The sequence below is a fragment of the Castanea sativa genome, chromosome 10 (assembly GCF_040712315.1).
Source record: "Castanea sativa cultivar Marrone di Chiusa Pesio chromosome 10, ASM4071231v1".
NCBI lineage: Eukaryota > Viridiplantae > Streptophyta > Magnoliopsida > Fagales > Fagaceae > Castanea > Castanea sativa.
The window spans coordinates 18203293-18221085 of NC_134022.1; the positions used below are offsets into that span (position 1 = coordinate 18203293).

The 17793-nt window shown below is 35.3% G+C and overlaps 1 pseudogene; it reads left to right on the forward strand.

The window, feature by feature from the left end:
- The first annotated feature begins 245 nt into the window (after nucleotides 1-245).
- LOC142612945 (uncharacterized) lies at nucleotides 246-1885 on the forward strand (annotated as a pseudogene).
- Nucleotides 1886-17793: the final 15908 nt, after the last annotated feature.

Genomic DNA, 17793 nt, shown 5'->3' on the forward strand with positions numbered 1-17793 from the left:
GAATTGAAAAGAGCTGAAACGCAAAAGAGACGCACCGTTTCATTAAACTCCAAGGCGTGTGCATGTACTGTTCATGGCGTGTGCGTGTACTGTGAAAAATGGTGCGCTCAATGATCTCATGAAAACGGTGCTTGTACTGTTCCTTGCACAAGCATAGATATCATCTTATCAAAATGGTGCACTTTGTTCAACAGCTATTTTCATTCTCTTCAGCTTTCTTCTTTTCTCTTAACTACCATGGCAGAATGTCTTCAAAGCTCTTCAATGCTCCGTCTGAATCCTCTTCAATGAATTGCACCTACCCACCAACCACAAAACCATCAAAACAAAGCACACACAGTACAAGCAAACCCATTACGCAGAATTCTCTGAAAAGATCCCCTCTATTCTTCCTTCGCTCGAGCTCACCTTCTCTCCGCTTGGGACATCGTTGCTGCCATTGTGGGTCTCTGCATTCACGGGTAAGTTGTGTCTAACTTCTCATGCTCTCTGATCTATTGGTGTGTGGTTATATTGTTCTCCATGAGGCTTCATCAATCTATGGTTTTTTGTGTTCAATGTTTGTGTATGGTTTTTGTGTTCAATGTTTGTGTGTGGTTTTTGTGTTCAACGTTTATGTGTGGTTCTTTTGTGTTTTCCATGACACTAGTATGTGGGTTTCTTGATCCTTCGTATAATACCATTGTTTCTCTTCCTACCTCTGTTGTATTTGGATATATGTGAGTTTACTTTGCATTTTTCATGTGGGCATGCCTAACTGATTATGATATGCACACGAACTGTTTGTTGAAATGCCTCAATGAGTATAGAAGGAAGTTGTAGCAAAAATAGTTAAGGAGAAATCGAAGGACGGTGGTAGTAATGATCCAAGAGCTGACTGGAAAGACCCTAAGGAACTACAAGCTTTTTGTGAGTTCTGTGCTGTTCAAGTCATAGACGGTAAGAGGAAAGGAGGATTTTTTACCAAAACTGGGGTTGATGCAGTGATTGAGCAGTTGGGTGCCATGGGAAAAGTGGTGATTTACCTGCAGATTAAAAACAAATGGGATCATCTGAGAAAAGGGTGGAAGCAATATAACGAGTGTTTTGACAATGAGACTGGGTTGGGTTACGATGCTGGCACTGGGATGCTTGAGGCTAGTGATGAGTGGTGGACTCGAAAGATTACGGTTAGTTCACTTTACATGATTGTGAAAAACTTTACTGTCTACAACTATATTATTGTGTTCTAACTATTGGTTGTCCACATGTAGGCATGTCCCAATGTAAAAACCTTTAAAAATAAAGGTTTACGGAATCATGACTTCATGAACACCATGTTTGGAGGCATGGTTGCAACGGGGAAAAATGCATTATGTACGATTGGTCAAATACCAAAGGAAACCACCAAAGGGTCTGGGGACTCTGCTGATAGCACAGAATTTGTTGACCCCCAATGTGAACCCTTTGTGAATGTTGACGCAATGGAGGTTGAAGGTCCATCATCATCGAGGGCAGGACCGACAGTGACTAAGGGGAAAGGCTTGGCAACCAATGTCCATCTTTTCAAGCCAATTTGCAAGAAATCAAGAAAAAAGAGTTCAGTTGCACAAGAGATGTCCGACTCTTTGAAAAGCATCTCAGATGTTTTTGTTGAAAGTAGAAGTGTAAGTACCCGTACACCATTTGCTTCCACACCAACTACTTAGGATAAAGCAATTCTGGACATGGTGTTGAGTCTTCCTAGGGTGCACTCGGGTCATTACCTTCATCTGTTCAGCACCCTCTACTTCATGGAAAAAGAGCAAGGTAGGCACATGTTTGCAACACTTCGCGATGACAAGAACGTCCAACTAAAGTGGCTAGAAAAGAGTACCAAAGGCACCCTGAATTTCATTTTCAGTGAAGGAAAGGGGATTGTCTCGATAGGATTGGTGTAGTAATCGGATTTTCAGTGTTGTACTTGCTGCACTATTTTTTTTATTTTTTTATTGGTAGAAACTAATGCTTACCATGGGTGTGTATGTAAGACAATGGTTACCAATTAATTGTCATGTGTAGTGTATGCTTACCTGTTCCTTTGCTTGTTGCATTTTCTCTTTTTCTGGTGAGTTTTGAAACTAGTAAAACTTTTTCTTTATTTTTTTAAGGTTTTTGTTTAATGTATGCCAGGTTTTATATATATGTTTTTTGCAGTCTCTTTGGAGATATTAAGAAACGAATACACTGTATCTTTCTTTACCTGTCAGACACTATTTCATGGCATATCTTGAAATCATTATTGAACTCATGAAACAATAAATTTCAAACAGAATGTGTTTTTGTTTTGTGTAATGCTTTGTTTTTGTGACCTGTCAAAACATCTTATGTGATTAATTTTTCATAAAAATGCAGCATTCAATCATGTAATTGTTTATTCCCTATATAGTATTCTATGTTTTGTATTCTTTTGATGTGGTTTATTATATAACTTGGTGATTTTGTTGACTGTATTTCTAAATTTTTTTTTCCCATTAATGGTTTGGTCTTTTAATTGTGAAGAGACCAATTGGTTTTATGATGAGTTAACTTGCATGTATACAGGGTTTTCAAACTTATATTTGTCTTATAAATGTTGATCATGATATTCAAACTACCTTCTGATAATTGCTATATGCATTGATTTTGTATTTTCTTAAAGTTGAGTTTTCTTGGGCCTTCAATCCATGCTTCAGTATGTAGGGTTCTCTGAGTGTTGTCTCTCAGGAAAAACTAATGGACGCAAAAAAGAATATAGAAACAGTTTCAGAAGACATATATAGCGAGTGCTGAACCGCTTACATAGTTACATATACTATTCTCTAATAGATACTTTTGAATTAATTCTTTCTTTGATAATTGTTAGACTGCCAACTATTGGTAAGGTTGAAGTGTGGAGTATGGCTTCTAGTAGGCATAAATTTCCTGAATATTTTGGCTAGTTTTGTTTTCCATTTCTGTCTTCTTGTGGTCATTAGAAGTCTCTTTGGCCTATGAGCTACATAATGGGAATTTTCCCTCTTCTTTTCCCTAATCCTCCTATGGTGTCATATATTCTCTTATCTGCTTACTCTGATATCTATGGTGTCATATATTATCTTATCCTGGAATAAGGCATAAACTCCACAATATGGTTTGTAATTTTCATTTTTCCTTAAGGGTTCAATCCCTATGGCAACAAACAATTTACTTATCAAAAAAAAAAATTTCTTAACTGGTAGAAGATCAGTTATTTTCATTCTTTACACTTTTTGACAAAGATTCCCTGCTTTTATATTAGTTTATTATGAGTATTCCTTTGGTACTGTATATATTTGTATCATGATTAATATTTAAAAAGTATGTTAGGAAGTGGGTGATTGTTTAGTGTAGAAATACCTTGTGCTCGTGGTTTAGTAGTCTAATCAACTGGTTGTAATGTCTATTATTTGTTCTATAACCAGTTCTTATATTATTTTCTGATTATTATTTTTCTTGGTTTTGTAGCATTAGATATCTTCCGTATTTCAAGGCTCTGAATTTTAAGCTCGATATCTTTTAGATCATTATTCAATAGCTGTAAAGCAGTCTCAAGGTATACAAAAGGATGGATTTGCTAAACGGCTCATTTGATTTACAGCACCAGTGAGTTTCTATACTTTCCCCTCTAGATGTGAATATATAATTTGTAGAAATCTTGGATGAAATCGTGAAAGCATATGCTTAGGATTGTTAATTTATTAGTACCACCATAGTTTGACCCTAGTAGTAATAAAGGTTCAATAACATTTAACAACTTGTTTTTAGCCTACATATTATAGTATCACATTAGTATTTGTACATGCAATTAAAGTCAGTAACATATGCAGGGACAATGACTTCGACCTGAGCGACGACATTGTACTCACGGCATATATAGCCGGGTGTGCATGTGTAGCTTACGTGGAGACCTATATGACCAAAGTACCATTGCATATGAATATACAAACAGGGTATGAATGGGTACAATATACATTAACTGGAAATGCGGAGAAATGTCAAAGACATTTTAGAATGTCAAGCCATGTGTTTGGACAATTGTGTAATACATTGCGCCAGTATGGATATAACGGTACCAGAAGAGTTTGCTTAGAAGCGTCTCTAGCAATGACATTGGTGGTACTTGGTCATGCTAAGGGTAACATAATAGTTTAGGATAAATTTCAGCACTCGGGTTAGACAGTGCACCGACACATGGTCACGGTAGTTACATTGTTAGCCACCCTTATAGCAGTGGACATTATCAAGCCTGCTGATTGTACATTTCGGGACGTGCTAGAACATATTTAGCATTCAGGTCGATATTGGCGACATTTCAAGGTACTTTGTGAATTGGGTATCTTGACTTGATTTTATTCAAATTATCTTTATGGTCATACCACGTATTTCATTTCACATGGTATTTTTGTGGCAATGGTTAGGGTTGCATTGGTGCGATTGATGGAGTCCACGTCCCCGTGGTCATACCAGTTGATGAGCAACACCCGTACTATGGCAGGAAGGGGATCACCACAACAAATTGCATGTGCGCTTGTGACTTTGACATGAAGTTCACATTCGCATGTGTTGGATGGGAAGGGTCAGCGCATGACACGAAGATTTTTTTGAGCTGCCTCAATAATGAGAGTTATAACTGAAGGAAAAATTCTGGTTTTGTATCTCATACAAAACACATAGCGGAAGCAATAAACAAGGATCTATTTCATTCACGATTGATAACATGCACTATGTAAATTTCAGAATTTAAGAACAAGATAGCGTACCTTGGTGTGGAGAAATTCAAAACAAAGATTAGAAGCACTTGGGAACACTTTTAATCTTCACTCTAATTCCACTTTACGCCCAAGATGTGTGGTCTCTCAATCAGTTTCCAAATGGAGAATGAAAGTGTGTCTCACACTCTCTCACACACTGTTTCTTATTTTCATTTTTTCACTTATGAAAATTCTATATGTTTCTCCCTTTATAACTAACTAATTATCTAATTGGGTTGGCCTATTGGGCCTTTCCAATTGGGCTTTAGTGTGTGGCTTAGAGTGGGACCAAAATAGACTAATAAGACACTAGCTCCAATTGGCCTTGGGCTTTTCCGTCAACTCTTGACAAGTCCAAAATTACCATTAATTATATTTAATACCACTATATAAATATAATTGCACTCTAGGCCTTATTAATAAATTATATCCCAAGACTTTATTATACATGCAACCCCTTCATAAAATATTCGTAGTAACACAAAGTTATAAATGTAAACTGCCACTTTGTTAATTACTACATCTTATCCTTGAGTACCCGGTTTAATTCTTTAAAGTTATTCATTATATATTTATGAAATCCAATTTCATAAATATATACTTTAGTAATTTCTTACTAAAGTGGTTAGGCCTAACTCTCTGAATAACTGAACCTATTAAACTTATCTCAAGGGAATATTTTATATCTCCATCAAGAGACTATGAATTCTATCTTGAGAATATATGTTCCATCAACACTGAATGTGGCTGCCCAACATACTGAGGTTTTGACCATCACTTTATATCTCACTCCTCATATATCAAAGTAACCTACACCTTATGATCAGGTCCATTATTCTCTCAGGATTAAGAGTTCATGCAAATAGAAGTCATGAGATTTATTACTCATTTGACAGTCGTTAGGAGAATAATAAATCTCACAGCGGTCCTGTTCAATATGTCTTAACACTTAAAACATATCAACATATCAACTAGAAGTCTCCACTTCCATAATCAAGACAAATCATCTTAGTTGATACGTTATAGTCTTCGCAGATGAAATGCCCAATTTCATCACCGACTACGAACTATAAATTCTGAGTTTACAAAGAACTTGTGATTTACATCTTCTGTGAATTTTCACATAAATCACATACAATGCATCTCATGGACTATATGATAATGTCCCATATTCATGTTACCATTATTTTAGATTATAATTAAATAACTTTATCAATCACAATATTAAGTCATACATCATGTCATACATAATGTCATACATAATATCATACATAGAATCATACAATAGGATTTAAGGGCATTAATCCTAACAATCTCCCACTTGCCCTAAAGACTATTGTGCACTAATCTAACTCCCATTGCTTCCAAATGTGACTCGAAAGTCTTTTGAGGCAAGACTTTGGTAAAGGGATCTGCTAGATTATTTGCACTTTCAATCTTTGCTACCACAACATCTCCATGAGCAACAATGTCTCGAATGATGTGGTACTTCCTCTCAATGTGCTTTCCTTTCTTGTGATTCCTTGGATCTTTGGATTGTGCAATCGCTCCACTATTGTCACAAAACAATGTAATGAGAACTTGCTCCATTCTTACAACACCAAGACCAGAAAGGAATTTCTTGAGCCAAACAGCCTCCTTTTCTGCTTCACAAGTAGCAACGTACTCGGCTTCCATGGTGGAGTCCGCAATACAAGATTGCTTAACGCTCCTCCAACTTATGGCTCCACCTCCCAAGGTTAAAACACATCCTGAAGTGGATTTTCTGAAATCTAGATCTGACTGAAAGTCTGAATCTGTATAGCCAATGAGAATCAAATCCTCACTATGGTAAACAAGCATATAATCTCTCATTCTCCTAAGATACTTGAGAATATGCTTTACAGCTTGCCAATGTTTTGGTCTTGGATTTGATTGATATCGGCTGACCATGCCAACTGAATAACAAATATCTGGTCTAGTACAAAGCATGGCATACATGAGACTTCCCACTGCAGAAGCATAAGGAACTTGTCTCATCATATTTTCTTCCTCTTGAGTCTTAGGCCTTTGGTCATCAGACAGAGGAACTCCATGTCTAAAAGGAAGCAATCCTTTCTTGGAGTTTTGCATGCTAAACCGTTCTAGGACCTTATCTATATATCCAGCTTGTGATAAGCCTAACATCTTATTCTTGCAATCTCGCCAAAGCTTGATCCCTAGAATAAAGTTAGCCTCACCCAAGTCCTTCATATCAAATTGGCTTGACAACCAAACTTTAACCGATGACATTACCCCTACATCATTCCCAATGAGTAGAATATCATCAACATAAAGCACTAGGAACATTACTACTTTGTCTCAATGTCTTTTGTACACACATGGTTCATCAAGATTTTGTTCAAAATCAAATGACTTGATTGCTTGATCAAATCTGATGTTCCATGACCTAGATGCTTGTTTAAGTCCATAAATGGACCTATTTAACTTGCATACCATATGCTCTTGGTTCTTTGCTATGAAACTTTCCGGTTGCAACATGTATATTTCTTCTTCAAGATTGCCATTAAGAAATGCAGTCTTGACATCCATTTGCCAAATCTCATAATCATAATGAGCAGCAATGGATAAGAGAATTCTGATAGATTTAAGCATGGCTACTGGTGAAAAAGTTTCATCATAATCAATACCTTCTTTTTGTGTATACCCTTTCGCCACTAGTCTTGCTTTAAAGGTTTCAACCTTTCCATCTATCCCTCTCTTTCTCTTGTAAACCCATTTGCAACCAACAGGTTTAATGCCGTTAGGCGCCTTTACAAGATCCTATACATGATTGGAATCTATAGAATCCAATTCAGATTTCATAGCTTGGACCCAATGATGTGCATCTATATCATTTATTGCTTCATCATAAGTGTAAGGATCTGATTCAGCCTCTTCTGAGATAGCCTCATAAGTTTCTCCCAAACCTATGAATCTTATAGGAGGCCGAACAATTCTCCCACTATGACGAGGCACCTGTGTACTAGACATCTCATGAGTAGTATCTTGTGGTGTATCTAATACAGTCACATAATCTCTAGTTTCATCCATTGGTTGTTCAACTACAGGTTCATTCATTTCTGCCAAGACAACTCTACTTCTAGGAGTAAAATTATTCATATAGTCATTTTCCAAGAATTTGGCATTTGTGCTAACAAACACTTTATTATCCTTATAACCATAGAAGAAATCTCCAACTGTTCCTTTTGGATACCCTACAAAAAATACCACTTCTGTTTTAGACTGTAACTTGTCAGACTTTCCTTTCAACACATGTGCTGGACAACCCCAAATGTGGAGATGTCTTATACTAGGCTTACGCCCATTCCACAACTCTACAGGTGTTTTAGGAATAGACTTCGAAGGTACTAAATTTAAAAGATACATTGCAGTATTTAAGGCATATCCCCAAAAGGAAATTGGTAGAGTCGAATAACGCAACATGGACCTAACCATATCTAAAAGAGTCCTATTCCTTCTTTCTGCTACACCATTTTGTTGTGGAGTTCCAGGTGCAGTCAACTGGGATATAATCCCATTTTCAGTCAAGTAATCTTTAAAATCACCAAGAAGGTATTCGCCACCTCGATCAGATCGAATGGCCTTTATGTGTTTACCCAATTGATTCTCAACTTCAGCCCTAAACTCTTTGAACTTTTCAAAGGCTTCGAATTTCCGTTTCATTAGGTACACATAACCAAATCTAGAGTAATTATCAGTGAAAGTAATGAAATACTCATAGCCACCTCTTGCTTGGATTGACATAGGACCACATACATCTGAATGTAGTAGTTCTAGCAAATCTTGCGCTCTTTTACCTTTTGCATTAAAAGGTCGTTTGGTCATCTTACCTTCCAAACAAGATTTGCAAATTGGAAAACCATTAAAGTCTATGGGCTGTAAAAGTCCATCTTTGATTAATCTTTGAATCCTACTTGAATTGATATGACCTAAACGCAAGTGCCATAGATATGCATCATTAGTAGAAGGAAACTTTCTCTTTAATGATTTTACATGAGAGCTACTGTCTAATTCAGAATTGTATAATTCATGCTTATCAGGAGTTAAAATATAAAGACCATCCACAATATTGCCAGAACAGATAAACACTTTATCCTTCTTTATTACAACATTGTCTTTTAGGATAACACAATATCCATGTTTACCTAAGTAAGTTGCAGAAATTAAATTCCTACGAACATTAGGTACATACAAACAGTCTTCCAATATTAAAACTCTAGACTTAAAACATAAATTAAACACTCCAACAGCTACAACCGGAATCTTGCTCCCATCAGCCAAAGTAAGAAATAGTTCTCCCTCATTCAACTTTCTGGTCTCCTGGAACCCCTGCAAAGAATTGCAGATATGATTAGTACAACCTGAATCCATACACCAGGAATCCGTTGGATTCTGTACCAAACATATTTCAAGAAGAAATGAACTTTTCATACCTTTATTCTTGGCAGCCTTGAATGTTGGACAATTCCTCTTCCAATGTCCATTCTCACCACAATGGAAATATTTTCCTTTGGTTTTCTTTCCTTTGTTGGCAATCCCTAAGGCAATTTGTTTACCATCTTTCTTAGTGAAGTCCTTTTTCTTCTTCTTCTTCTTCTTACCCTTGCCTTTCGACTTAGGTTGAGAAGTAGAAGCTTCACCAACATTGGCTTCAACACTAGAAGTACCAAGGATGCCTTCCGCCGCCACTAACTCATTCATTAATTCAGACAAAGAATAAATCTTTTTGTTCATATTATAATTGAGTCTAAATTCCTTAAATGATTCTGGTAGTGACTGGAGTATCATATCCACTTGGGATTCTCCATCAATATCGGCACCTAAAACTTCTAATGTGTTCAGATTAGCAATCATCCTAAGACAATGCTCCCTCACTGAACTTCCTGCAGCCATTTTGGTATTATAAATTTGCCTCATGGTTTCTTGCCTTGCAGTACGGCCTTGCTCACCAAACATCTCCTTCAGACTATGCATTATGTCCGAAGCAAGTTCTACATCTTGCATTTGATGCTGTAGAACATTTGAGATAGATGCTAGGATATAGCACTTGGCCATCTCATTGGATCCAATCAGTTTGTTTTGGTTAAGAATAGAAACAAGTGGGCTAAATGATGCCATGATAAAATCTGAAAATAATAAACATGAATATAATAAGTAAACTGGACATTATCAATTTAGCATATAAGCATATAATATGGAACCTTAATAAAACCATAAAATAATATATGCAACGACAACCCAATCTCATATTCAATATCCCTCAGCATAGAGTGAACATAAAATACTATGATTGATTGAGAACTATTCTCATTATTAGTACTATCATGATAACTCTTATCAAATACTAATAATATGTCGTTTTACATTTAGCTTCTAAGTAATAATAGTAAGAACTCAGCATAGAGGATACTATAATACTTAGTCTAGTGTATACCATTGTCTAGAATCATGTGTAACCACATTTCATCCCTTTAACAAGCTTATTTTGTAGTACCATGATAAAACACCCTCCGCATGGAATGCAAAGCTTGAAGCTAAGACAAGGTGTTTATCAAACCACTATAAACCAGGAAATTCAATCTTGTAGGACCATGAAATAAATACTCTCCGCATGGAATGCTAAGCTCGAGGCAAAGACAAAGTATCTATTTCACACTACTATGAACCAACAATGAAGGCCATGAGATCCAACCCTTGTATCTCTCTCCCACTAAATATTTTAAAATAAAGGTTTTTAAGGTCAAGAACCATAATAATGCTAGACACGTGAAAAAAAAATATAATCCTAATCTCATTAGGAATAAATTTCATTAAATTAGAATTAACACACACACACACACACACACACATATATATATATAACGTAATAAAAACCCTTATTATATATAAAAATTCATATTATATTATATTATATATAATATACAAATTAATATATGTAATATATAATTATTACTTTATATATATATATATATATATATATATATATATATATATATATATATATATGTACGTAACCTTCAGAGGCTTAGATTGCTTTATACGGATTCAATCTCTTAAAAACACAAGATAGCCAAGCATTAAAGTCAAGCCATGGAAGCCATGCAATTGCATTAAATCCATGCCATGAAAACAATAGGCCAAGCGGTGCAAACAAAGAACAGTTATAAAACAGTTGCTTCAACATATACTGAGCATGTTTCATTCGGTCTTGGTGTATCACAAAGATACTGTAGGCCACAAAACAATGCCTTTCAATCTGAAACTGTTTGATAACTCAAATCCTTATTGACAAAACTAAGAACACGGTACTTGATCAACTATAATATATATCCTTGTGAAGACACTGATATATATATATATATATATATATATATATATATATATATATATATATATATATATATACAAGTGATGCAATTCTCTTCATTATATCCAAATGATGCAGAAAATTGAAAGACAAAGATAACAGTTTTCTTAAATTCTAAAATTCAATCACACGCTATACAATCATGATATGAAAACCTGGCTCTGATACCAATTGAAGGAAAAATTCTGGTTTAGTATCTCATACAAAACACATAGCGGAAGCAACAAACAAGGATCTATTTCATTCACGATTGATAACGTGCACTATGTAAATTTCAGAATTTAAAAACAAGATAGCGTACCTTGGTGTGGAGAAATTCAAAACAAAGATTAGAAGCACTTGGGAACATTTTTAATCTTCACTCCAATTCTACTTTACGCCCAAGATGTGTGGTCTCTCAATCAGTTTTCAAAGGGAGAATGAAAGTGTGTCTCACACTCTCTCACACAATGTTTCTTATTTTCTTTTTTTCACTTATGAAAATTCTGTATGTTTCTCCCTTTATAACTAACTGATTATTTAATTGGGTTGGCCTTTCCAATTGGGCTTTAGTGTGTAGCTTAGAGTGTGACCAAAAGGGACTAATAAGACACTAGCTCCAATAGGCCTTGGGCTTTTCCGTCAACTCTTGACAAGTCCAAAATTACTATTAATTATATTTAATACCACTATATAAATATAATTGCACTCTAGGCCTTATTAATAAATTATATCCCAAGACTTTGTTATACATGTAACCCCTTCATAAAATATTCGTAGTAACACAAAGTCATAAATGTAAACTGCCACTTTGTTAATTACTACATCTTATCCTTGAGTACCCAGTTTAATTCTTTAAAGTTATTCATTATATATTTATGAAATCCAATTTCATAAATATATACTTTAGTAATTTCTTACTAAAGTGATTAGGCCTAACTCTCTGAATAACTGAACCTATTAAACTTATCTCAAGGGAATATTTTATATCTCCATCAAGAGACTATGAATTCCATCTTGAGAATATATGTTCCATCAACACTAAATGTGGCTGCCCAACATACTGAGGTTTTGACCATCACTTTAGATCTCACTCCTGATATATCAAAGCAACCTACACCTCATGATCAGGTCCATTATTCTCTCAGGATTATGAGTTCATGCAAATAGAAGTCATGAGATTTATTATTCATTTGACAGTCGTTAGGAGAATAATAAATCTCACAGCGGTCCTGTTCAATATGTCTTAACTCTTAAAACATATCAACATATCAACTAGAAGTCTCCGCTTCCATAATCAAGACAAATCATCTTAGTTGATACGTTATAGTCTTCGCAGATGAAATGCCCAATTTCATCACCGACTACGAACTATAAATTCTGAGTTTACAAAGAACTTGTGATTTACATCTTCTGTGACTTTTCACATAAATCACATACAATGCATCTCATGGACTATATGATAATGCCCCATATTCATGTTACCATTATTTTAGATAATAATTAAATAATTTTATCAATCACAATATTAAGTCATACATCATGTCATACATAATGTCATACATAATATCATACATAGGATCATACAATAGGATTTAAGGGCATTAATCCTAACAACAACTTCCCAAAAGCTCTAGTTGGTTTGTAAATATGCAGTTTAATTACAGTATTAAAATATGTATTAATGTAGTGAAAATGCTAATGTAATAAATGTGTTCATTTGTAGGAAAGTATTATCTTGTTGATTCAGGGTATCCTATGAAGAAAGGATTCCTTGCACCATATAAGGGGGAGAGGTAATACATCCCTGAATTCCAGCCTCATGAAGTGCTGCATCATCTAGAGGAGAGATTTAATTATCTCCATTCATCACTCCGTTCGGTCATAGAACGAACTTTTGGAGTTTGGAAGAATAAATGGAAAATTTTGAGAATATGCTGCAATTTCATATGATCTCAATCTTGGACAAAACTGAGATGAAAGAGGTTCATGACAGTATCACAACATCGATATATGCGGATGATAACTGATTATGGTGACTATTATTTTTGTCACAATAGAAATTTTTAGTGTGGTTAAAAATACCATTAACATTATGGAAATTTTTTTGTGGGGACCATAACTGATGGTTCACAAACTTCAATAATGTAATACCATTTGTTGTTGTATTGTTGGTAAGCAGAACTGAGGGCTCACAAAACTTGATTGTAATACCTTTGATTTATACATTTGTATATATCGTTACATGTGAAACTCATGGGTATTGCAACAGTAGATTTCAAGCTTACATGGGACTTCTAAATAGACTCCAATCTTATTTGAACAAGAGATAAACTCAATGGATTTTAAGATTGCAACAGTAATCTGCCAGAAATTTTTTTAAAAAAAAATAAAGAAAAAAAATATCTACCCTGAATTTCTTTTAAAGACACCAAGAACCCTAACTATCAATTGCTGAGTGTATATAGATTAATAAATATAATATATATATATATATATATATGTATGTATATATAGACACACATATACAACAATAGAACTTACAATCTCCATCAACTTGGCCATTAACATCATAGAGCAAATTCAAACGTCTCCACATTGTTTTAAGAAGTACAACTACATACATATCATAAACTGTTACTTGCAATAGTACGATTAACATACAAAACAAATGTAATAATACGAGTCTGTATTATTACATACATACACACATCCCATTATGGCAAACACATATGCCTGATTTTGACTTCCCCAAACCTAGTAGAGAAGATAAGCAATACTAGAAACGTGACCCAGGATACTACTAGAGCTATTGTCAACTTCTTTGCTTTCTCTTCAGAAATCATGCATGCAGCCTTGGCTCTTTCAGCCTTTCGTTTTGCAACTCGCTCCCTTTCCAATGCTGCGGCTGTGAGGGCGTGTGCTTGCTTCAACTCTTCATTGGCAACTTCCACCACATGCTCCAATCACTTGAATTTGGTGATAACAATAGGTGTTGTTGCTGCGCCACGCGTACAACAAATGCTAGTGTCTAACCACTTGAAGAACTTGCATGTACGGTCATCATCCTACACAATACAATACAACACACAAACAGGAATACAACAAATTGGTTCTTTAATGTACAACACAAATATTTTGACAATACTTGGATATGATACTTATTGGCGACCAATAGCGACATGTATAAAACCTCTTACCAAATGTATGAAGTTTCAGGAAAGTCCTAATGATGCAGTTCTCAACTTCACAAAAATGGCCATCATAACTGGAGAGATAGGTACTCGTTTCCGACATTGGCATATCCTGGGCTTGAAAAAGAAAAATAGAGGAGAAGGTGCATATGTAAGTAATCAATATAATGGGAGAAATAAGAGAGCTAAATAACATCAACCTACTAATAAGCAATCTCACTGGAGGAGCTCAAAGCTGCTTAAAACTGAAGACTTTGCTGCCTCCAAGACAATTCAACTTCAGCACATAAACACTTTACTGAGATCTACTAATTGCACTACTCTTTACTTTGATGGTCAGCAACAACAACAGCAAATGCTGAGCTTCTCTAGTCCCAAATCAGAATTGTATTAGCTTAAAAGAATTCTTACAATGCCACATTATTGCCTTACGTTCATCACTCATTATCAGGCTATAGTAAAATACAGGTACATATATTAAGCAGTTAATGATGTAAAAGTGAAATGTCTTTATTTAATAGGTGTACTTGCATGGAGATTATTAATTCATGATCAGATTGATTGGGTTGGGTTTAATGTTTGATTATGGGGTTGGATATATTGGACATATATATTAATGTTAGATAAAGTCTAAAGATGGGTTGTCATTGGTTATTTGAGTTTTGATTCCCCTGTACTGGTGGAGGGTCTTTTCGAGGAAATCTTCGGGGCTCGTGTTTTGAGTCTTGTTAATTAAAAAAAGTCTAACTATTTGGGGTACTATCAAAGCCTAAGAAAATCATGATTTTTGTTGTGGCCCCTTTAAATATTGTAGACAAGCTAATTTTGTTTTGGCTTCCTTGCCTTCACTGGTTTATTTTAAATCTTTTCTGGTTTTCTTTTTCAGGCTATAGTTCTAGGAGGTTGAATGGTACAAGCATGCATGGGGCTTTAGCTGGAGCTAGAGGGCCATTCACTCCATCTCAATGGATGGAGTTAGAACACCAGGCCTTAATCTACAAATACTTAACTGCAAATATGCCTGTACCATCTAACTTGCTCATCCCCATTAGAAAAGCCCTTGATTCCGCTGGGTTCTCTAGCTTTACAGGGGGACTTCTAAGACCTAATACATGTAAAATTAGGAAAGCAAGATTTCTTACATCCACAAGATTGGCATCCCAAATCTCTCTCAAAATGCTTGTAGAAATTAAAATATCAAGCACAGTTGCACAAACATCAAAAGATAAAATTAAAGTAGACTAATATTCTTTATAGTATGAGCATATTCAAGGAAGGAAATTTATACCATTTTTTGCTTATAAATTATAAATGATTGCATTAAACCAAAATACAATTACATAAAAGAAACCAACAGAGTATACTATTCGTATATCTAAAAGGATTTTTAGATCAAGTTACAAATGTAATGAGTCAAAAAAATCACAACATTGTTTGAGGTCTACTTGCATCCGAAGACAGCCAATAAAAAAAAGATCTGGCAAACTAAGATTTTAAGTCTTCAAGCATCATCCTATTTAACTCCCACTAAACACTCCACAATAAGCAAAGAGGAATAGCACTCCAAACTCCACTCTCAAATGCCTTTGAACTCCGTCACCAACACTTAAGCCCTCTTTTCGCTGTCTAAGGCATCATCCACTCACACCCAAAAACTACAATGAAATCCCATAATTCCATAGCCATAGGCAATTGAATAGCAAATTATCCACATTTTCAAAACTTATCCACCTACAAGCAGAGATGGTGGCAAGTTGGTTGTTGGCAGCTTTGGATCCAAGGTGGTTTTCTTTTTTATTGCTAAGTTACATGGTGGGTCTAGAACTAACAAGTTCACTCTTCGCCCAGTTTTTACAGAGAGAGAATCAAATATTTTCCAATCTCAATCTATACAATGTAGGGCCATAAATATGTAAATACATTAACCAATCTCATTGCTAAACAAAAAACAGAGCAGATCATAAAGCTAAGTCGAATCTTAAGCAAAAAGAACAAACAAAAAAAACCCAGCAGATCCACATCTCCGTTTATACCTTTGCTCATCACGCGTTTCAAGCAACAATCAAAGTATGAAATCCAATTCTCAAAATAGAAAGAAACAAAGAGGAAACACACACACAAATCACAGTAATGAGAATATTGTGAAAGTAATATGTACCTGTGATTTAGAACACAAAAGATCCACAATTTACAAACTCAAAAACCCATTTACCCAGAAATTAAACAAATGGGCCAGCAAGTGAAATTGGAAGAGGCATGAAATGGGTTTATGGGAAGAGAGGTGTTAGGTTGGGAGAGGTACCACATTGGAAGAGGGTGAAATGGGTTTATGGGAAGAGAGGTGTCATGGATGGGAGCTCAAGTGAAATTGGGGAAGAGGGTGAAATGGGTTTATGGAAGGAAGAGTACACGCCAGCATCGGACTGGGGTTGTCTTCCTCGTGAATTTCTCACTTGAGCTCTTCATCGGCGTCGGGCCGATGTAGGTCTTCCTTATGGATTTCTCTGGTGGGTGTGGAACTCTCCGAAGGCACAGGCATTAGCTAAGGTACGGTGAGAAGTGAATAGAAGAAGGAAAAAAAAAACGCTGTATTTATTTGCTACAGTATTTTCAGCTAAGCTATAGTACCTGTATATCCAAATAATCATCCACATTTTTTCGCTTATTTGCTACAGTGTTTTCAGTTTTCAGTTTCAGCAAAATAAGTTCTATCCAAATGGACACTTAGTGTCAAAAATAGGCTTTCTTGCATGGGAATAAAGGGGATAATTGGATAACAATAAAATTGTAGATAATCCAGACTTTATCCAGATTTTTTAGAGTATTTATCTACAAGATAATTGTTGCTGAAAAGACCTGAATTATCTAGAAAAGAGTTTAATTTTTAGAATATGGATTAAAAATGCGTCCAAATTCAAGTCCCAGCTAAAAAAAATCTCAAAAAAGGAGTCCAAAGCGGACTTAAACTCAAAAGCAAGCTTGGCACCTAAAAGTGCCATTCGACACTTTTCATGTGCCGAATGGCACAAACTTGGGCCCCGACTCGAGGGCATTTGGATTGAGTTAAAACACATCCATTTTGATTTTTTAGAGATAAAACGCGTCCCAACTCGTGTTATGATCATCTAGCTAATTTTTCAAGTCTCTCAGCCTTTATAAATAGAGTCTGGATCTCAGAATTTAGCACACTTTTTCACGCTCTCAGATTTCCTCTCTTTCTGACTCCCCTTTCAATTATTCTCCCTCTTGCATTAAAGATGTTCTGGAGGCTTTAGCCTTAAGGATTTCTTTTTTGTAAGCAAGGTATTTTAGGTTTCAAAGATAATTGCACAAATTTCTTTGAACACTAAAATATTCCCTTAAGAAGAAGAGTGCATCCATGCAAGAAGTTGTTTCTTCTTTACCCTTTTTCTTTTGTCTCTTATTTTGATGATGCATGTTT